This window comes from Lepisosteus platostomus, chromosome 5, assembly GCF_059453375.1.
Source record: "Lepisosteus platostomus isolate fLepPlt1 chromosome 5, fLepPlt1.hap1, whole genome shotgun sequence".
Taxonomy (NCBI): domain Eukaryota; kingdom Metazoa; phylum Chordata; class Actinopteri; order Semionotiformes; family Lepisosteidae; genus Lepisosteus; species Lepisosteus platostomus.
In genome coordinates, this window is record NC_142615.1 from 14,783,595 (window position 1) to 14,795,673 (window position 12,079).

Sequence of the window (12,079 nt, forward strand, 5' to 3'; positions counted from 1 at the left end):
ACCTGGAGCACAATGGCTGTGTTTTCAGCTACGGAAACTTCCTGTTGACAAGTCGGTGTTTGTGTTGCTTTTTCTGCTCAATGGAGCTGTATTAATGCAGGCACACGTGCTTCCATGGCAAGTTATTTTATTAGTGCTCACAAACCAACACACTGCAGACACCTCTGATACTGTCACTGCTTGTGGACCACATGTTCCTGCCGTCAGCCTACTATACCATGTTCATGCACATCTAGAAATATTACTGCTGTAGTACAGGAGCGAAAGACTAAACGAAAGCACACCCAGTTTAAAAAGGCACATTTGTCAACTGCTGAACTTCACAAGGATGGGATTCACACCCACATGTGCAGAGCACAATGGATTAGTAGTCCATCGCCTTACCACTCCACCACCTCATCCCAGAAGTTAGCCTCCTGACATGAGTTAGTGCTCAAATGGTCGTATTTCCTCTACTCAAGGATCATTTTCCTCTTCCACCTGAGATTTCACCATTTTCCTTGAAGATGTCAAACATAAAAAGCATATTGAGCTCCTTGGACTTGAAATAACCAGATAAAAGCCATTTCTCAACACTTGCTCAGCGAGCAGGCTCAGCGCACACAGAACACAGGTATCTCAGAGCGGTGTGTCTAAGAGGCTGTAAAAGGAGAGTGCTCCATTGGTGCTGTGGCTTAGCTGGTTAACGTGCATGTTTAGTAAATAAGCTTCTGGGTTCAAATCACCACAGTGCTTTTCTTCCTCTCTTGCCATGCAGAGTTGGTCGTTGTGGACAGCAACAGGTGTCTGCCTTAACTTTAATGGAAGTGTTCATTTCTGGAGCAACTTTTTTAAAAACAAATTCCACACATATTGCGATAGATAAAATACTAATCTTCCCTGTTGGTGCAGAATAATTAGTGCCAGCTAGCAAGAAAACGACAACAATTTTTTTTGTCTTTAGCGTAAAACCTGTGAATGTAGAAGAAAAGATGACGTGTGTCAATTTTTATGGCACCGTGAGCTTGTCCTTCAGTCAAACACGTCGGTAATTCAAACACACCCAGAGACGCACTTTGAATTAGCTTTGACCTAAATACTATCTACTCCAGATGTGATTGGGCCTCTTTCCACATCCTGATATATGCAGAGAACACAAGCTTTTGGCACGAATGAATATAAATGTAAACATAAATGCTATTCAATATATCGGAATTTTGTTGTATTTAAAAAATATTTTAGCTGGGGATCCTCAAATCAGGAGTGTAGAAAAAAGCACCGTAAAACACCATCGGGAGTGCAGAACGTGATAAAAGTGTTCTTTAAACAAAAAGTGAAAATAGTGAATTTGTCTTTCACTTAGATGTTCATTGAAAGCTCAGTAAACGATAAAGCAGAGGCTCGTTTTGTGAATTCTCCTCGCATCACATTGTCTTGCTTCGACCTTTAAATTGTATACTGTGTAGACGCTTCACTCTCCCTAACTCAATTAAAGAGCCGCAGGCAAAAGTGCTTGTCAGTTTAGTTCAGTGGTAGAGCATGTAGCGGCGAGGCTTATTAAGAAGGCAGAATTAAGTGTTTCTGAGCTTTCCCAAATTAGGCCTCATATCTCTGTTCATCTCTGTGGTGCAGCCACAGAGAAACTATTCATGCAGGCTGATTTAAGGTTTCCTTTGATAAGGTTTCCTAGGACAGCTCCCAAAGGGGGATGCACTTAGCTAAGCCTGGCTATCATGATCAATGGTCATCCATTGGCGCCTATCTGTCTAGGGAGTGCCAGATGGACATCTGGACTGCATTCCTAAGTGTCAGGAGTAAGTGACTCATATCTCACCTTGATCAAGCAATCACGGACTGGTAGGGCCGAGTAACCCACGTGGGACTCTGATGCCCATGGAACTTTCAGCCAATCAACGGGCTGAAGTTCCTCCAGGTAAAAACAGGCAACACAGAGAGCCGAAGAGATTCAGTAAGATTCAGGAGAATTCTGTAGACTTTTCTAAAGGGAATTCAAAGGAGAATTCCAGGGCAGGACAGCCCAGGAGCAGAAGGCTCCCAAGGGCAGGACATTCTCGCAGCGCGCCTCCTGACCATCCTGAGACTCAGCCCGGACAACCACGGAATGGCCAATGTGTCCGAGTGCCAGAACTTTCCTTTGTTCTAAGAGTCTAGAGCGGAGGTTGCCAGAGAGTAACCAGAGGATCCACCCGAGGTTAGCACCAGCAGCAAGCCTCGTGAACAGGTCGGAACTGTGGACAGCTGAATCACTATTCAGAACTAGCTCTTCATCAGGAACGAACCGGTCCTCTTCCTGACTTGCTGGGACCCACAGTCATCTTTTCTCCTGTGCACAAACTTTGCTAGTTAAATCCAACACTAACCAGCCGGTCAGTGAGCATCAGCAGCGCACCGTCGCAAGCCGCACAGCACAGCCTGTCACGGAGCCAGAGAGTGCGGATTGGACAGCAACAGCCTGCAACTGTTTCTTTGTGCCCGCAGGAGATCTGAATCCCCAGAGTTTGGATGAGTATTCAACTTCAATGCATTACAGCTTGAGAATTCAATTGTTATCCCAACCAGTTGATATCAATTTAATTCCTAAGAGTTATGTACTTGTTTTGAGTATCTAATGTAGAAGTTATAACCAAGTTCATTTACGAAACGATCTAAATGAATGATATACTGAACGGATGTCCTCTTGATGTGTAACTCTTCATAACTGACTGACTATATACCTTTTGTATTCTGATAACCCTCTCGATAAGATCTGTTAGGTTTATATGCATATTCTATGTATTAATAAATGTATCCTCGTGTATTAGTACCTGTGTGTGTGCGTTGTTTGAGTTATATCGCATGGTTGGATTCTAAAGCCACCAAAAGAATCAATTTTGTGATTTACTGCTACAATTAATAATTGTCCCAGTAAATGCCCAAACCCTACAGAACTAGTGCCTTCAGAGAGCATACTACATTACAAGCACTTTCATCTCATTTATAAGGCTTTGTTTTCTACTGCCACTCTGGATTTCTTTTTAAACGCAACATCTTATCTGTAATTGTCTTTCATGTGACATCCCCCGTGTGTGAATTTCAGCATGACACATAAAATCGTTTGAGATGCTATTTTTAAAACAGACCAAATGAAAGACCTAGTAGCTAAATACAAGTAGAAAACACGTGAATCAAATTGAGAAAATTTGGACCAGAGCGATGTATAGTATTGTAATGGTTGGGGGTTCAGGCAGGCACCCTTGCCATTGCCACTTAAGTCAGCCCCCCACCGTCGGGGACTCAAACCTGCAACCGCCACCATAGCTCAACAGGGACCCAACCGCTTGAGCTTATGGACGGTCTCCCTTTAGTTCAACAGGCTTGGTCCCTGTTGAGTGATGCCAGAGGCCTGGGTTTGAGTCCCCGACGGTGGGGGACTGACCTGATGTGGCAGTGGCGAGGATGCCCATGTGAACCCTGGAGCGTTACATTGGTGTCAGCAGTGGGATGGGATAGCCCTTTGCTGAGGTTGGTGAGTTAAGCGGGGGAGAGTGTAACGCATACGGCCACCATTGAGTGTGTAAGAGCCGGCTTACCAGAGCGGTGATGTCACTGCCCTTCCCTGTAATAGCAGGGCCACAGCCGCAGGACTGAAGGGAGATTGCTCTTTAGCTCAACAGGCTAGGTCCCTGTTGAGTGATGCAGGAGGCCTGGGTTTGAGTCCCTGGTGGTGGGGGGCTCTTGTGAACACCGGAGTGCTACAGTATTACTAATAGCAGCGCAAAGCTCACAGTGGTGGCTTTAGGGTATCAGAGCCAGTAGCGCAATGGATAATGTGTTTGACTTCGGATCAGAAGATCGTAGGTTTGACTCCTCTCTGGCTCGTTAAGCTTTTAAACTACACTTCTCAGCGTACACAACCCTTCTGTCGACTGGATGAGTCTCCCGTTACGTCTCCAATTCTTTCCGCACATTCTGCTTGTTTCACCACCGTTACTGTTGGACCACAGCCACAGAATGGAGGAGAGATACGGTTCCGATAAACTGTCTTAAATAATCATGTTGAAAAAGGTGACAACGTTTTTTTTTTCTTTAACATAACCTTACATTTGCCTGTTCAGTTCAAGTTATTTTCTGTACCTGCAAATTCCCCAAAGACATGTGTCAAATCACAATCTATTCAGTTAACACCCAGATGTAACAGAACACATTTAAGACTTACACCCCCTTTAAATATGTATTTCCTTCATTTCAGTTTTCTTACCTCCCCAAGATACCTGAAAGTTCACTATCCCATATTAAGGACTGTACATGCATTACCGGTAATACAGCTACTAATAAAGATATACATTAATCTTAATTATTAATAAATTACACTTTTATTAATAAAGACATGTATTCATCAAATTCATTGTGAATAGTTGTGGTGTCTAGAAAACAATTTTAGCTACAGTAAATATTTCAAGCGAGTGGTGCGTATGTTCGTTACTTTGTGACCATATTATTTCCACTACATTCAGAACAGTTCAAATGCGATCGACTGTTCCTCTACTGAGCTACATAAACCCTGTGAAGAGGTGGTTTAAGTTAGTCTCCTACATCGGTAACAACTAATGGGCAGCATATGTTATTTTAGGTTTGTTGCAATTGAGAACAGGTTTAGTATGGAGCTGCCGACAAATTTCAGCAGCCACGTTCGTTGCAATGACCCGTTGTAGGGTCATTGCCAATCAGCTGCAAGAAAAAAAAACATCATTTGTGCCTTTATTTAAAAAAAGAAAAACAGAGTAGTAGTTTATGTGGTAATTTCAGGTACAATGTAAGAACTTAAGTTAACTAGTCCCACAGTAATGCGTGGGGTCCTATCAATAGAAAAAAAAATACTTGTAACCCAAAAACACAACAACCACGATGCAAGAAGCCTTCCGGGAACCTAGGTAAATCACTGTAGTAGTCTAACGACTACAGAAAATAAAATAAAAAAAGGAACAACTTCAAAACAAAAAGAACATTAAATACAAATCTGGGAAACAACAAAAACAGAATCTAATGCCAGAGCTTTTTCAAGTCTTTGGTACCCCATCATGCTCCCTTAGTCCCAGTAGACCTCTCATCTAAGAAGATATCTCTCATCTATCTGTGTAGAGATCAGCTGGGGGTCCACAGCTGATGGGAATTTAAGTAGTGACCTGCGTCAGCTGCAAAGGAAAAAGTATAGGTTTATTCCATGCTGAAAGGAGAAGGAAACACAACATGGAACCTTCTTCGGGTGTGACGTGGAATAAACCTTTACCTGTTCCTTTGATGTTAATTTAGACCGGATTTCCAACAAATACCTAACAGGCTACAATCCCGTTAGATAAAGTGTTAAGGACGACCTATAAGTAGCAGTATCTAAAGTGGACAGTTGCTTTCAGTAGCTAAAGACAGGACACGCTGCTCCAGGTGAGGCTCGAACTCACAACCTCGGCATGACTCCGCTGTGCACTGCTGTATAAGTACCGCGCGCTGACCGATTGCGCCACTGGAGCCGCGGAAAGTGCTTTCCCTTCACACACTGACGTTGAACAAACACAGGGTGAAAACGATTTCGGCACGTTTTCCGTCTCTCCGTGGGAGAAAGGGACAGTAAAAGAGCGAGGAAACTACAAGGGAAGAAAATGAAAAAATAGTGCTCACTGCAAAAGAGGGAGGAGAGAGATGGTCAGACACGTAAATCAGCCCGGCGGATTTACACTACAAATTTGTCATTTTTAGTGACATTTATGAGTCTTCATGTGTCTGAAACTGTCCAGTTTGTATTTTCGTTTCAAAAATCCAGTAAACTTGAATAAGACAAGAAGGCACACACTGCACATCTGCGGAACATCACGTCCGATGTTTACAGTGACATCAGAGATTGAAAGCCAAGTCGTTTTTTATTAAAAGTTCAAGGAAACCTGAATATGTTTGCTAGACGTATTTCAGAATCACAGTGAAATGTAGTACGATTGCTGCACAGATCTGCAGTCTGCAATTAGAATACGGTTTGTGCGTTTTCTAAAACTGCAGAGATACATTTCGGAATGCGTCTTCCTGTACAAATTAAATATCTATTTTATTTGACGGGCGCTATAAGCAGAGTCTGAAGCCAGCTCCACAGAAGAACTATATTCAGTGGTCCAAAAAAGTGAGTATTTCACTAAGTGAGCAATTACTGTACATCATAATCATATTTGTTTTACTTCTCCTGCCATTGCAATTTGTGCACAGATTTTTTTCTTCAAAATTTATTAGCCTTGATGGGAAAAAAACTAAACTGTGTGCGCGGTGGTCAAGTGGTAAGGCATCGGTCTCATAAACCGAAAAGCGCGGGTTCAAGCCCTCTCCGTGCCTGGTTTGCGTACCACGATATACCTTTATCTAAATCGTCAATTGTCTTGCAATGTTGAAATCTCTGTAATAAGAAAAGAAAAGTAGTTAATAATCCTTTAACAAAGCAACGGGCATCCTCCACTGCTTGTCAGGATGGCTGAGTTTCTTCAAAAGTTCTGTCAATTAACAGTGGAGAGCTAGCCGATGTACGTTTTCATGAAAACTCTCTTAAAGCGATTACAATTATCTTGAGCAAATCTGCGTCGTATTTTTTTTAAAAAAGTTTAGCTCAAGATGCAACAGGAGTATAAATGAATTCTCCCGCCCTACATTCCAAGATATGGAATCTTATTTGTCTTGAAGTGTCTGATGTTGGTCGTTATTGGAAATTGCCCGGTGATATCGACTCAGGTACTCAGTTGTTACGTGCTGTAATTCGATACATCCAAAGCATTTATATTCCCTCAAATTATTAATAAGGCCAATAATGTATTAAACATTACATGCCACTTTTTCTCTAGATGATGTTCACGATGGAACAGTGAGAAAGTCGTGCCTAGATGTGCTTGAACCAGCACCTTACTATCGTTTTAGTCCCGACCTGACCGCACTGAGCAATGGTACGACAGAGACTCCAACGGGTCGGTTTTCTCCTTTTACAGTTTTTGGGAAAAAAATAATCTGCACTTTTAAGCAAGTATTTTATTTCAAATTTTGCAAAGTGTAAGTTTTTCTTGGAAAACGTTGTTTCAGAAATAAACTGAATTGACGGGAATAGCCCTGTCAGTAGAATATCTAACTTTTCATCTGAGCTAGTTCTTCTGTGGAACAGGCTTCAGAACTCTACGTACAACTCCTTTGATGTCATTTTATTTCTACAGCAGACGCATCCGGAATGTTTTTTTTTTTACTTTTTATTTGAACAACAAAATAGATTCAATATAAACAAGAGCACTTATAACATCAGTAGAATCGTCAAGGGTACATAAAATAATACAATTACACTTTCTGAAAACGATTAAACTAGGTAAATCAAGATAAGGTCCGCACAGCTTTAATGTTCTTACATTTCGAAAGAGTCTGTAATTACCCTTTTTCGTCTATTTTGAACTATTCAAACTTAGGACTCGTACCAGACCATTTCACTCTACGTACAGTATATCTCTTTTCGTAACGAAAATGTATTTCCTGTCTTAGAAATGCTGTGTGCGGTATGTCTTGCACAACGTGGACTGCAGATCTGTGATATTGTCGAATTCGAGGGATCCAGCAATCATACTGGATTTGACTGGGATTCTGAAATGTCTCTTGCAAAGGTATTTGGGTTTGCTTAAACATTTAATAAAAAAGTGATCTGAGACTTCCTAGCTTCCAGTCTATAATCTCACTGTAACTAAACTAGGATGTGATGTTTCGCAGATGTGCAGTGTGTCTTTACGCTTGGCATGTTCAAGACTATTCGTTGCGTGAGCTCCTCACTGCGTGTCCTGTACTGTATTGTGATTTCGTTGAGATTATCTACGAGGAGTACAGCGACTAGAACGCCTTGAACCTTTTTTTCGGTATATAAAAGAAAACGCTAAAGCACATACAAAGTAACTAACATTTCCTATATGTAGGTTTTCTGATTATATCTCTACTTTACTTAAATACCTTAGTGACAGGCGATTCTTTCCGATATTTGTTCCGGCGCGGTTATTGATCCCATACTAAAGATTATTTTTATAAAGAACATGTCACCTGCAAACTGGTATCGAGAAAGTTTTATAATATTACTTTTTATTTAAAAAAGTAAATTTATCATAACCTATATGATTTCTTACCAGCGTGGAGCTCGAATTCACAACCCCGAGATTAAGTGTTTGGCACTAGCTGCGCCACAGAAAAAAATGAAATCTCTTATTTACATTAAATACTGCGGCTCCTGACCTTTTCTTCTCGTCAGAGAAGAGGTCGGTCTGGTCTCCAGATTATCAACTATAAGATCAGACCGTGCTCCTTTGTAAAGCAGTGTTGGTTCACATTGCTTATATGGGGCAACACATCAACTCGATGATCGCTCGCTGTACACGCATGCCCCCCTTCACTGAAATAACATAGACGAAGGAAACTCTCTTGTCTTGGGCTGCTGTCACCTGGATTCAAAGCGCGGGTATTGCGGTCACAGCACAAAGTACTGACCACTATACCATCGCGGCGAGCTGGGACAGACTATCGTTAATTTTATTCAAATGCTCACAGTGTCTTTAATCTGATGGATTCATATACCGTGCTCATGAGAAAGTCACAAACCTGTCATCTACACACTGTTCCCAGAGCTGGATAAATTAATCCAGATTCTACAGCTCTCTAGCAATAGTGGAAATCAGGCTACAGAAATGGAGAAATTCTCTTCAAAATGTGGAAATATATTCCCGAGACGAGTCCTTTCTCAAAGGTCAACTCTGCTTGTAAATCACCCCTCCCCACATCGCACGGTGTAGCGGTTATAACCTTCTATTAACACACCAAAGGGCTTCAGTGAGAAAGCGGGCAGAAACAAAGCGATCTCTTTCATTTTTACGTTTTGCACGCCTGACGGGGTTTTACGGTGCTCTTTTCTACACTGAACTGATCATTTGGACATAGAAAGGCAAGAGAGACACATTTCTATGTAATCAGGAAACCAGGAATCCTAACCGTTAGCCCGTTAGTGCCACAGAGAAAAAAAAACGTTTCAACGAGATAAAATTGCAGGATAAACACATTTTTTTTCTTTTTCGTAGCGTTTGTGTTTTGTTTGATTTAGCGAATTTTATACACTTTATTTCTGACACATGAGTTAAAAGGCTAGTAGAGTATATTTAATACAAGAGCGCTGAACAACAATTTTCATCTACCGTATTGTAATGTTTTTTTAAAAAAAACAAGTTAAATGGATATATAGTAAATGTTTTTTTTCATATAATAGTGTTTATGGTCTGAAAAACATCATTCATTATTTAACGGACATTTGGTATAATTAAAAAAAAAAAACTCATTCACGAATGTTAACATTTTTTACAATAACGTGTTCTATTGTGATCTTGCGCCCCGTGCAGCAATATCACCAGACAGTTTAATTGTCTTAGTTCAGGTGGGTAGCTGCGCCAGCATGCGTAGGCTGCAAAGGAACAAGTAAAAGGTTTATTCCATGCTGAAAAAAAAGAAGAAAGAGAACACAACGTTTCGGCCGTGGAGCCTTCTTCAGGTGTGAGAGAGACAGGGCAGTAGGCAAAGGTAAAGTAGCGGGAGAACAAAGGTTGGGAGGGAGGAGGAGTGAGAGGCGGGAGCAGGGGACAGAAAGAGAGGCCAATCAAGAGGTGTGAAGTCAGAATTGGTGCAGAGAGGTATGAAATGAAACTTCCAATGAATGGAGAAAATTTGAAAAGAACAGTAGTCTGTCGTTAAGGGAAGGGAGAATGTGTGATCCTAGCTGCAGAATAATTTTAGTTTCGGTGGTCTTTCTGATGTATGAGTTTGGAAAACCGTCTTTGCGAACACTGGTGCCCGGCTAGCTCAGTCAGTAGAGCATGCGACTCTTTAGCTCAGGAGTGTGGGTTTAAACCCCATGTTGGGCGGTGTCCATCTCCTTATTAACAAAGTTTCCTGCTCATCCTTGACCCTCTTACACCTCGATGGTACTGAGCACGGTTTTCCGTTGGAACTGATTAAAGAACTTAATCTGAACTGACACAGGAGAGAGAGAAAATCAAAGTTCTGAAAAGTAAGCACAAGGCACACCCTGCTAAAGAAATGTATTGCCTTAAAAAAATGCTTAGAAGGTCAGAGGAACAATTGTTGTGTTTTTTTTTTTGCTCAAGTATTTTTATAAGTTTAATTTCCAGTTCTGTTAAAAATAAAACTTAACTTTACTGGTTATCAGTCGGTGTCTTTTGTAATGATTTAGCTGTAATGATGTCTGCTTATTCATCTGGAGTGTTAAACAAAATTAATGCTGCAATAATACAGTAGTGTTTAATTTCAAATGCACAGCTGCTGTTCTCATTTGTTTCATGACTAATTATAATTGGCTATCTCATTAATAACTATGTAGCCTCATCAGGTGAATTGTCGCCTAAATGCAATTCTTAAATTAAAAACTAACTGATTTGTCAGGAAATTTAGTTTGAATATAAATGAGAAACAGAAAAGTAATTGTATATTAATGTGGCCTACATATTATTCTACTAATCAGAAGTGTTCTGATGTACAGTCCTCTCCAGTTCGGGCTAATTAGTACAACAAGGCCGAGCCCTTGGAACCGGATTAAGCACAAGTTGAGCTGAGCTCCAACTTTGTTCCACATATTTTTTGCTGCAATTGAACTTGGAGCGAATGTACCATACTAACTTAGTACGCGGCTGTGTTTTAATTCGGGAAGTCCATTGCATTTGACCCTATGGGTTTATATACATGGGTTTCTCTGCATACACTACCATAAGGGAGGAATGGTGAGTTAGAGGGAGGGCACCAGTTTGGTTTATCAAGAATTCACCAAACTGAGTAGAACTACAGATCTAACCATTCAAAATGTGCAAGGTATGCTGCAGTAAATCGCAGTGCTCGTTCCGCAAAGAACTGTAGGATACCGCATGATGTATCGAAGTAGGGTGGAATATCTTGTAAAACCACCAGGTGGAGCTATGAAAGCTCTCATGTGCAGCATTTGGGCTCTTGCCAGAAAACACTTGGTTTTGAATCCCTGTCAATGCTGAGGGACAATCTTTTGTCAATTACAGAATTTAACAGTCTAAATGGTATATACAATTTAATAAGTTTAAGCTTTGTATTACATTGTTAAACATTAAACTGATTAAAAAGTACACTGAAGTGTTATAGAGGACACAAATTGTGTATTGCCTCTTACATTAAAAAAATTATTTAAAAAGATTAATAATGAATAACATTGGATAGGCTGTAAGCTCAAAATATTACTGTAGTCCACTTTCTTTCTAAACATCTGCATCAATTTCTCATTCACCCATGATTACTTAAACATTTTGCCTGCCCTTTTCAGCTATAGCTTTGTTTGAACCCATCTCCTGGCATGAGTTTTCCTTTAACAAAAACATTTATTTGAAAAACTAAAATAGTAAATTATATTGATTTGTTGTTATTTCTAAATATCACAACATGTTCAAAGTTAAGTGATTTATTAATAACAACTAATCATTTCAAACTGCTTGTATTCTAAAATTGTATTTTGTTTGGGGTGATTTGTCACTGTTTTCACAAACTTGAATTTATTAAACATCTGAGATAGGGTGTTCTATACCTCTGTTTACTTTCTGAAACTCCATCGATATTTCCTGTTTTCACACAGATAAGAATAAACTGCACGTGCAAATCTTTTCACAAGTGTAAAGATGTTCTGTGCTCAATAGCGCTTTAACACAGTGCGCATTATGTCAAATCTATAAGCATCAGTGGAAGCATTCTGAAGTCTGACAATCGTAAAAAGTTACCAAATAGTATTGGTGAAACTGTTACCTGTCCTGGATAAAGCGATTAGAAAATAGCTGGATTTACACATGAACTTTCTGATTTTAATGGGATATGGAAGATATTAATAATAAATTACAGTGGATGGTCTAAATGGAAAATATATAGAGGGGACATGTTGAGTCTTCTTTTCAGCTTGAAATTAACTTTTGCCTACTACTGTATATTCCATTGCAGCCATTTTAATGCAACGCAGCTCCATACCTCTCACAAAGTCTAGGCTAGGTGT

General features: G+C 40.3%; 1 non-coding gene across 1 annotated transcript; it reads right to left on the minus strand.

The window, feature by feature from the left end:
* Positions 1 to 5,410: 5,410 nt before the first annotated feature.
* Positions 5,411 to 5,504, minus strand: trnai-uau (transfer RNA isoleucine (anticodon UAU)). Its single transcript has 2 exons — positions 5,467 to 5,504; positions 5,411 to 5,446 (listed from the first exon to the last, which is right to left on the minus strand). It is a non-coding gene; the product is annotated as a tRNA-Ile (tRNA).
* Between the last annotated feature and the right edge of the window lie 6,575 nt (positions 5,505 to 12,079).